The sequence below is a fragment of the Brachyhypopomus gauderio genome, chromosome 1 (assembly GCF_052324685.1).
Source record: "Brachyhypopomus gauderio isolate BG-103 chromosome 1, BGAUD_0.2, whole genome shotgun sequence".
NCBI lineage: Eukaryota > Metazoa > Chordata > Actinopteri > Gymnotiformes > Hypopomidae > Brachyhypopomus > Brachyhypopomus gauderio.
The window spans coordinates 7,274,919-7,286,576 of NC_135211.1; the positions used below are offsets into that span (position 1 = coordinate 7,274,919).

Below are 11,658 nucleotides of genomic sequence, written 5' to 3' on the forward strand. Positions count from 1 at the left end.
TAAGAACACTGAGAACCTCTTTTAAATATAAACCAAGTTAAAGCCGAAACGTAAAACATTTGTTTGTAGAGTGCGTGAGTCTTTACCCATTACATTTCTTCTCCTGCATGTCTCTGAATATCAGCATCTTTATCTTTGTGATCAGCGGGTTATTCAGTTAGCTGGCTGCACCACTTCAGGAATGAAATATAGTAGCATAGTGTCTATATTATTGGCATATAAAGGGTCTATGTTATTGGCAAAATAACCACTAATATAATCTCAATCCATCGGGATTATGGCCCTGACCCATCCAGTGTTTCTCTGTTGCATACTGTAAGAGGCCAGCTTTTGCACTCATAAAACAACAATGCATTCTGTGTCTACAGAATTAGACCCAGTCATGGAAGCCAACACTACCTATTAATGCTCTGTGCGTAAATCTGTCGTGGCAAAGGCATGAGGCTACGCAGCAGACAGGAGAAAATAGCTTGATAATTGCCTTGGCCATCTCACGAATGCCACATGCTAAGCCCTCCTCATCATATTTAGGTACAGTTCCTGGCGGCCGCACTATAACCATGGTAGAAAACAATCACAATGCACGGGGAACATACTTGGAACAATTAAGGTTCATTGAAAAGAAGCCAGATGCCACTGCCTGTTACTGATTGCACATGCTGGTACATTATGGTAAATAGGTTAAATTACTGTATGCTCCCTACCAATTCAGGAATGATCAGAATTTTTAGAACACACACACACACACACACACACACACACACACACACACACACACATATGCATGCACACAGAACGATTAATGCACAAATTAGTTTGATCTTATGACTCAATGAATCGGATAAAAATTCAGTAAATCCTCTGCCTTAGGCAGGTTAATGGATAACTTTTTTTTTTTTTGAATAATTGTATTTTTGACTTTTTAATCAGCGTTAAGAGTCCTACACATCTCAAGCAAGACCTCACTAACAATTTGTAGCATAATAGGAAGCTGGTGTTAAATGAAGCAGTGTAATATGCTCATGTTTTCTTTTACTCATAAGGACACAGGCTGCTATGTTCTGAACAAGCCACCCTAGTTTTCAAATTACACATCCAAGAGGTTTTATATAAATAGAGAACAATTATAGGCCTAGGACACAACCTTGTGGGACACCATATTGCTCTCTGTTGGGTTTGAAAAAGATAAAGTAGATTAATGGGTCAAGAACCTTTAAAAGAATGTATGGTCCAGGTGGCCTGGCTAGATGGCATAGATTAAAGGTCACTTATTTGTCTCTCTCACATGCGAGATCTTTGGGTTTTGCAAAAAGTGTTTTTTAACAGTGTGTGAAGGCCTCCACGTGAATATCATGTCACAAGTTGAGTGTCACAGTGTCTTTAGACTGATGATGTAGTGCTTATTCCCTCTCCATAGCAATTTTCATGTATCACTCATAATCTTGTGTAATTACTGAATCACATGTAATTACTGAATAATGATCTTATGGGATGCTACATAGTTAATTTGCTAGATGGCTAGGTCGCAACATTAGCCCCTCTGATGGTATAAATAGAGTCTTTTTCCCCGAGCCTAGTCCAGGGGCGTTCTGCTCAGAAATAAGAGCCCTGATCTAAAAGAGAGCTGCACTGCCCCATGGGAAATGCCATGTTCACCATGCTTGGCCTGGTTGCCCTTGCTGCACTCTCTTCTAACAGGGTTAATGTAGCCCAGAATAGTGATGGACAATTTGTGAATGAATCGTTCTTTCTCAAAAGTTCCAACACGAAGGAACCACATTTGTTTGCAATCAAAAACTAATTCTGAATTATTTTCATTATTTTCAAATATTGAACTATCAAATTCATTTATTGCAGTGATGCTATATGCAACTGACAACAATGGCAAATATTTTTCTTTATGTTGTAGGTGTACTTGTGTTGATGGATCCAATGGTTCTCATTTTCTTCAAATGACTCTCACATTCAAGAGTTCCTGTGGTCTTATTTGGGATACTTAAATTGTAAGTATTTCCTAGCCTTAGTGAATATGTTGATTTACATCCTATGTTATACATCGCAAGCAACACATTGAAACCCTGAATGTTCAGTAATTTCAGGGGAGATTACAATTCCACCTCACTCTAGATGCTCACTCCGGGTGGGAATCACATATGAACATTCAAATATGTTAATTCACTGAAATAGGTGGTTTAAAAGAAACCAGTTCTAATGTTTCTTACTAATCCAGAACATTGAATCTTTTCAGTTCACAGAAACACCTGGGCTGAGAGGATTTCTAGTCATAGTGCCAATTTTAGTCACAGTATGGGTGGACTGTGATGATACCAAGATGACTGTAAACACACAGAAAAAAATAAAGACAAGCTCTGCAGACAGACTGCTATAATGCTATAGTTTGATATCTTTAGACTAGCCTATCTGTAACAAGACTAAAAATAAATGACTTCTGAGTAGAGTAAGAAGAACTTCACCACTTTGAGCTCGCATTTACATGCTTAAAGGTGCATTGGATTGCCATAACATAACATACATAGGCCTGCATTCAGCAAACAATCAGACAGAGAGTATAGCTGCTTTTACGAAGAACGTTTTCACTTAAACTGCTTTCAATGCCAGTATGTAGTTAGTACGTGCAGCTTAAAATAATCATGGCCTAAAATAATCATGACAAGTAAAGGCCTCCGTGCGTTATCAATGTTCTGAATAACAAAACATTTTTGAATATGATAATCTGACAAATAATATAGATGTGAAATGTAAATGGTTAAGATCCACTCTGAACATACTGTACAGACAGCTGCACTGTTACATGAGAAGTAAAGATGTGTGAAAGACTTAAGGGCATAATGAATCAGGGGAACAGGGGGTATAAAACGAATTGTTGCAGGAATACAACATGTCAGTCTTGGTCAGCCCTGGTACCCCTGACCATCTGTCTGTAGGAATTTAGAGTCTCATAAAGCGCTTCCTGACATGCCCTTTACCGTAGATGACCTACACTATATTGCCAAAAGTATTCGCTCACCTTCCTTGACTCACATATGACCTTAAGGGACATCAAATTCCTAATCCATAGGGCTCAATGTGACATTGGTCCACCCTTTGCAGCTATAACAGCTTCAACTCTGGGAAGGTTTAGGAGTGTATTTATGGGGATTTTTGACCATTCTTCCAGAAACACATTTGTGAGGTCACATGTTGATTTTGGACGAGAAGGCCTGGCTCTCAATCTCCACTCTTCATCCCAAAGGTGTTCTATCTGGTTGAGGTCAGGATTCTGTGCAGAGTTCATCCACACCAGACTCTGCCATCCATGTCTTTATGGACCTTGCTTGTCATGTTGGAAGAGGAAGGGGTCAGCTCCAAATTGTTCCCACAAAGTTGTGAGCATGGAATTGTCCATAATGTTCAGAGTTCCTTTCACTGGAACTAAGGGGCCAAGCCCAGCTCCTGAAAAACAACCCCACGCCATAATCCCCCCACCGCCAAACTTTACAGTTGGCACAATGCAGTCAGACAAGTACAGTATTCCTGGCAACCGCCAAACCCAGACTCGTCTATCAGATTGCCAGATGGAGAAGCTCGATTCGTCATTCCAGAGAATGCACCTCCACTGCTATAGAGTCCAGTGGCGGCGTGCTTTACACCACTGCATCTGACGCTTTGCATTGCACTTGGTGATGTATGGCTTAGATGCAGCTGCTCGACCATGTAAACCCATTTCATGAAGCTCTCTGTGCACTGTTCTTGAGCTAATCTGAAGACCACATGAAGCTTGTCTGTAGTGATTGACTCTGCAGAAAGTTAGCGACCTCTTCGCACTATGCACTTCAGCATCCGCTAACTCCGCTCCATCAGTTTACATGGCCTACCACTTCATGGCTGAGTTGCTGTCATTCCCAAACACTTCAATTTTCTTACAATACAGCTGACAGATGACTATGGATTATTTAGGAGAGAGGATGTTTCACGACTGGATTTGTTGCACAGGTGGCATCTTATCACAGTTTCACGCTGGAATTCACTGATCTGCTGAGAGCGACCCATTCGTTCACAATTGATTGTAAAAACAGTCTGCATGTCTAGGTGCTTAATTTTAAACACATGTGGCCATGGAAGTGACTGCAACACCCAGGGGCGCAGATGGCACTGGGGACGGGGGGGACATGTCCCCTCCAGATTTATATTGACCCCATCCGAAATCTAGCATCTACAAGCATAAACGTATATATTGTACAGCTTGGTCCCCCTCACTTCAGAATTTCCATCTGCGCCGATGGCAACACCTGATTCTGATCATTCGGATGGGTGAGCCAATGCTTTTGGCAATATAGTATATATGCTTAGTCACAATGATGGCAGGGATATGATTAGCAAGGAGACTATAGTGAAATTGAATGATACCAGACCTGAAGTGAAAAGGACACAAGTGGAACATTGTTACGAATTGAACAGGCAGAGAGGGATCCAAATGCGGAAGAACACCGCTTTTATTGAAATGAGACGCTGGTACAGAAACAGGCAGGTGAATCACGAGTACTAGGATAAGTAACAGCGTTTTCTTGGCGTGGTCAGGACGGTCCAGGGTCATACCGGGGGAGCAGAAGTCAGGAGGTACAGAGGGACTAGGCAGGAGACAAGGTCGGGGACGTAAGCGAGGGTCAGAACACAGGAGAGCAGACAGGTAATAGAAAGGCTTGGTACGCGGCATGAGTCGGCAATACTTCGCGACTGAGACGTGCTGGGGAAGGTGTATATGTGTGACTGAAAGGGGGCGTGGTAATGAGGGGCAGGTGAGGCTGGTTAGGGAAGATCAGGTGGCATTCCTTACAAACATGCATGATGCTCAGCAAATGGAAGCATTTCTCACCAGCATCTCCTTCCAACGTGACACGTGACAGCCAATCAGCTGTCAGAATCACTGGCTGTCAAACCATGTTTTCTGGATTAGAACCTGTTTTCTGGATTAGAACTGTTGACTTGTGTGCTCTGTTCAATTTGTTGATTTTGACGGCTGCCTGTTTTCACTGTCAATCATGCAGGAAAAAGTTACAAAAATAAATAATAAATATAAATAAGCAAAAAGCTGATTCTGATTTTGCTGCACTGATATCAGCAAAAAATGCTGGATGAGACATGGATCAACTTTTAAAGGAAACCAATCTGATAGCATCACAAATTCAGCCTGAAAATAGGTCTATGAGTAGTGTGCAACAGTGCCCAGCATGCAAGAACAGTCAAGCTAGTTTATACACCACCATTTAACAGTAGAGTTGTCTTCATGTTACCAATTGAAACTATTATGTTCAGGCATGATGCAAATATTCACACACTCGCATACACGTGAGGATTTCCATTGCTATCATTTTCATAACCCTGTACTGAGGAAGGGTTATCTGGCTTCTTGTGAGAGCATTGCAATTCAGCTCACTGCCACGAATCCGCAGCCAACAGTGACTTGAAAAAAAAAGCAAAGGACGACCTTTTCAGTTTGGCCATGAAGTACAGGAAGTTCAGGGTCAAAGAAAGGAGACACCAGGAAAACTAAGCTGGAGAAGAGAAATGAAATATAACCAAACCAAACATTTATGAAGTTCATGACTCTTATCATTTTAGTATATTCAAATTGAATACTAAAAAATAGAACATTCTGCTTGCCGTTAACCTGCTGAGTTTTAAGGTGGACTGGAAATAAGTTGGATAATAAGTTCACTTCTGCTCTGTCCATCGTTTGTATTTTTTGCTAGAAAGTAATTATTATCTTATTAAATGTCTACTAGTATTAAGTGAAAAGTCAATTATAGTACAGGTAACCTCTTTCTGTCTGCTCACACCATACCTAGTGTGTGTTTGGTGTGTAGTTAGTAGAACAGCTATTTTGTTTTTTTTGTGCACATTTATCACACCATGATAGTTTTGCTTTGTATTTCTGCATATGCATTTAAATCAAACAACAATAAGTTTAAGATTGCATTTGATTGCACTAGAACCCAAAAAAGCTGAATTTATTTCTGAAAAACACTATTTTAGCAAATGCATTTAAATGATTAAATGCAAAATTACAAAGAAAAACAATGAAGTCTTATTTAATTAGAAATATGTACATTTCATATAAAATCGGTATGAGCTGATGCACCTTTTCACAGGTTTCAAAGGAGCAAAAATACATTTTTAACACCCAAAGCAGTATTTATGAAGATACTATTATTTATTTTTCTAGAAAATGCAGCTCACAGTACAAATTGCTTTGTAGTCCTCAAATCAACCAGTTTATGCTGCATACAGCAGGTCCTCCACATGGAAGTGACCATAAGTATCTTTAAGGTATCTTCATGGAAGTGACCATAAGTATCTTTAATCCTCCATGGTTAACTGAATATTTGGCTATTTACAAATATTCCACCAGCATTTAAAAACAGTTAGTAGGCAGGCTACTTTGGTTACGACATTTGTGTGTACCATGGCAATCAGCAGGTGGCAGCACGACTAGTAACGTATGGAGCAAACTTACATCAACGGAAGAAAGAGGGCGTGTCTAAAAGCACGCGGAATTCAGGTGTTTTGTAAACCTTAATACGGTTTTTCCTATCTCTGTTTTTACTCCTACAAGATTAGACCTCTTAGAGTTGCTCCGTCATCTCTGGTCTTCAATAAGCATGTCAAAATTTAGATAATTAACTGCAAAAAATATTAACTGATCAACGTTATCGCGACAACAGATACTTAATCGTGTTGAATGAGGAACGAGCGGTGGAAATTTCTAATTCCTTTCTAATTCTAGAGGAATTCAGTGAGGACGACTAACTGGGACGATAATCCCAAATCACGTGAGACTTCAGCATCAGATCATAGTAGTTAAAAGGGCAGAGTTAAACAATAGTTTTATTAATTACGTAGTTATGCAAGTTAACGCTCATTTGAATGTATTTGTGTTTGTTCAACCAATTTTGAGATCATTTAATCTTTGCTCAGACACACCACTTTATTGTCAGTTATTTAACTCAGCGCAATTATTCTTTCTTGTGCGATAGAACAACGTTTGGATGGCAGGTTAGAATAAGCCAGCTGAGCGTATTTACACACAAACACTCTCTGCTGTTTTAACGCGCCGCTTTATTATTTGCTTTCGTCTATATGAGAACCAGGACAGCAAATCCCGCCTCCTTCACGCTCATGAAAGTGCATCTACACACATTTACTGTCCTCCCCTTTTACACACACACACACACACACACACACACTTTCTTACTGGCTAACTATGCATATTTTTTTCTACAAATTAGCCTAGAATGCTTGTTTGTCCAGCAGACTGACATGCAGGTTTAACAAGGTTGTGGTGCTAGAATTGGTACAGAAGCCTGTTTGAATTACAAGATGTCCCACAGTCCCTGTTCATAGGCTTGTGAACAGGATTTGACACATTCAGAGACAAATAAATAATATATGCATGAAATGTAACAAGCTGTCCTGTGTTTGTCCCTGAGTACCAACCATCCGTCTGAATGTAACCACAGCCTGAACCCTATGCTGAACACTGACGACTAAGCATAAATCAAATTATGTTCCACCAGTTCTACAGAATTCAAATCAGTTCCTCTTTTATATAACAATTTCCATCCTCTTGGGTACCCAGTAGTATTTATTCCTATTTTTCCACAGTTAAAGTATTGACATCTTGGTGATTTTATATGACAAACTGGATGCATCTGGTCTAGCTTTTCATAACAGCTTCATCACATATATTACCCCTCAAATCCACCAATTTTGTCGCAAAGTCCTTTGCTCTATCTGTGTTTATGCTGCCAATTTCGCCCGCATATCTGGTACACTCTAAAAAGCACTAGAAAGCTCTCCAGATTCAGTTTGCAAGGTATATTGCAGCCTGATTTTAGATTGTTAGCCGTTATGCAGTATGCTAGCAGCCTGTAATGCCCTCTGATGCTTTTTAACAGCTCATATGACATAACAGTAGACCAACAAAGATAAAACAGGCTGTAAAATTCATCATCTGAATACCACAAGTATTATTTATACACACAAATGTTGTACAGTTAGATGCTAATTTTTTTTCTCTAATGCGTGCGGATGAGTAAGGGACTTTTATAGTCTGCAGGGAATGAGTCTCGGCTTGTTTGTGGATGTTGGAGCCACATGGACATAATGAATGCCCAGACGTATCAGTGACACTTCGCCGTCCGTTTCACCCTAACCCTATCTCTTTCAGAGAAGCAGGTTTCCAAACCCAGACGATGAAACCTGAGGAACATAACTTGAACCTCTCCAACCCACCCCCACCCCCAACTGACCCAATTTAAATATCGCTGCCTTGAACATGAAAATCTCAGTCTGACCTCCCGCAGCAGTACGTCTGCCTTGAACATGCTAACATGACTCTGCAAAATATATATATATAAGATTAGCAAATGCTGCTTCATTTTAATGAGCCTATCAGTAGCAAATGAGACATACACAACTTTGCAAAGTAAATAAGGACTGCAAATATAATGCACCGGTATCCTCACTTGAAGGAGCAGTCTCTCGTGGGGGTCTCGCGTGGCACGTTTTGCAATATCACCCACATTGTTCAGATTCTGCCATGGATTCTTTTAAATAATGATTATAATTTCTGCAATTTCTTCCTATGCAAGAAAGAGATATGCAGGTTGATTTTCCTTACCTCTTAATGTGTGTGTATGTGTGTGTGTGTGTGTGTGTGTGTGTGTGTGTGTGTGTGTGTGTGTGTGTGTGTGTGTGTGTGTTGCAGTCTTACCTCTAACAGCCTAGATCTTCAAACAATTCCTGTCTGGTACAGCTGAAGTTGTATAATATACATACAATGCAGAAACGTTATCCAAAGTGTGACGGTCTGCCCTTTATCACTTCCTGTTGTCCTCTGCTTGTCTTTCTGTCTCTGCTTGTCCTCAGTTTGCCTCTATGAATGACCAAGGTAAGGAGTACTGGCTCCAGAGAGAGATATAGGGGGGGGGGGGATGCTACTGCTGGAGTGTGTCTGGATCAGCCCAAAAAAAGAGATAGAATGGAGGGAATGAGCTAATGCCCTGTCAGAGGAATGGACAGCAATGTACAGAGCAGGAAAGAATAAACAGAGAAATGAAGTGGGAGGGAGGAATGGAGAGAGAGACAGGACATGACCTGGCATGCAGATATCAGTGGTGCTGCTAAATTTAATGCCCCCTCTCTCTGTTACACACACCCCTCCCCTCACATTCATGGTATACCCCTTGGACAGATGGCCTTGTCAGGAGATTGTACCCTCAGGAACTCTAAGAGAAAGACAGATGGCTATATATAGAGAAAGAGAGTCACAGAGAGAGAGGGGGTACCTCAAATTTTGCCTAGTCATACAAATATGAAAAATTGAATCAAGAGTCTTTATATTATTTTATATATTATAAAAAGGCATACATGCCTTCTTTTATAGGCTGTGGAATCACAGTTTATTAAATGCCTTTAGTAATGACACTTAAAGAGATATACATACTGAAGAAATGTGTTACCACTCAAGACATGTTGTGGTCTTCTGTTGTAGTAATATGGCATTGCTATAGTAACTGTTCTGTTTCATGTGTTTTTAATTTAAAATGCTCAAAGAGTGAGTGAGTGTGAGTTAGTGAGTGGGTGAGTGTGAGTGAGTGTGTGTGGGTGAGTGAGTGTGGGCCTCTGTGTAATATTATTACCTCATTGAAACAGGAAGTGATGAATTACTAATTAAAGGTTCCTGGATAATTTGATCCAATTTATAAACTACAGTAGAAATGACTGTAGAAAGTGTTTAATAATTGTGGAACAGGTCATTTTATGGGAAATAATTATTTTCTAAGGGTTTCCCACACGTTGGTTAACATCAAATTCAAGGACTTTTAAATGACTTTCCAGGACCAACTTCCTCAAATTCAAGGACTCCACCTGCTACCCTTGAATATGTTATCAAAAAATGATGTTAATACAATGCAAATTCAAAAGACTGAATGCCATATTTCAAACCATGCATCCTGAAATTTGCATTTTTCATGCATGACATTACACGCTGATTCAATGAAAACTTCACTCACACTCAACGTTTACCAATTCACCTGTGATAAGGTGGCACGCATGTAAAGTGGCTACACACACGTTAACTAGGTATGTACAGGAAACACTAGAATGCAGTGCTGAACAAACAAATGAATTTTGCCAATAAAAACTATAAAGAGAATGACCAAACTTTTGCAAAGTAAGTCATTGGCCCTGTGGAATCTTGTGCGGGCAAAATAATGACACGTTAACAGCAGACAAAAAAAACCCTAACAAATCAAAATAATAATAATATTTACATTTAACGGCATTTAGCAGACGCTCTTATCCAGATTCATCCTAGGAAATAGTACGGATATTAAACATATGCGTATACACATACATACATACACAGAACAGAGGTATGAATTTAGTATGTATAAATTTAATAGTATGAATTTAAACTGGGAGTATTATACTGATGAGCAATTCATATCTGCTAAAAGGTAATTTTTCAATTATTTATTTCAACATGTGAAGTCGGGACAGAAGCAGCTGGAGGCAGAGGCTGAGGGTAAGCGGCTTTATTATCCATAACAAGAACTCAAATACTCTGCCACAAGGCAGAATAAACACAATAAGGAAACAAAAACAAAGAGCATAGGCAATATAACCAACGGGGCTCGGTGGTCCAGCAACAGTGCAGACTCTCCAATGATGCGAGGCGAGGGAGCAGGCTGAATGCACAGCACTGGTCAGCGCGACCTGTGGGAATAAATACGGCCCGAACCTGATTAGGTGACAGGTGATTGGGATGGAAGGAGTGTCTGGGAATGAGAGGGTGTGCTCTGTGTAGTTGTGGGCGTGCTTGTGAAAGAAGGGGTGCGTGTGTGCACGCCCTCTGGTGGCGTCCAGGCTGACCCACCATGACAGAACCCCCCCTGAAAGATCCCTCCAGCCAGACTTTCCTCTGGCGTCCCGGACGACGGGGAACAGGAAGGCTGGGATGCTCATGATGGAAGGAGGCGAGCATGGAGGGGTCCGGCACCTGGGAAGCCGGGACCCACGACCGCTCTTCAGGACCGTAACCCTCCCAGTCAACCAGGTATTGCAGCGCTACGCCCCTGCGCCTGGAGTTCAGCAGTCTCTGAACGTGGTAAGCAGGTCCGTCCGATAGCTGTAGCGGAGAAGGCGGTCCCGGCCTCGCCTCAGCACTCAGAGGACCCTCTTGGATGGGCTTCAAGGCTGAAACATGGAAAGCTCTGGATACTTTTCTGTCCCCCGGCAGGCGTATCTGGTAGGTACCAAGATACCGTCAGAGTGACGAAAACCCGGGAAAGCACTCGGTGAATAAGAATGGTGTTTCCTCAATTAGCACCCTACGTGCAACCGATCAAGGGGAACTCCCCCCAAAATAAACATGTGTATATATACATAAGCCCTTCCTCCCACAACCAGCTAATCTCAAGGGGGCACATTTTTTGTCATCACTAAGCTTTGGGGAGTTCATTTCAAAACATTTCCGATGTAATAACATACAAAAAAAAAGAATAAAAATTTAAGAAATCAAAACGAAAGCATCACTGCCACACTTGCATACTACTGTTACATGTTCATAGTGATGTGTTTATCTTACGTATT

The 11,658-nt window shown here is 40.8% G+C and overlaps 1 protein-coding gene across 1 annotated transcript in view; it reads right to left on the minus strand.

Annotated features, from left to right (window-relative positions):
* Window positions 1-9,096, minus strand: part of filip1l (filamin A interacting protein 1-like) — a 54,113-nt gene extending 45,017 nt beyond the window's left edge. The window contains exon 1 of the mRNA XM_076972585.1: window positions 8,774-9,096. The gene's annotated coding sequence lies outside the window, so the exon portion shown is untranslated. The remainder of the gene's footprint in view (window positions 1-8,773) is intronic.
* Window positions 9,097-11,658: the final 2,562 nt, after the last annotated feature.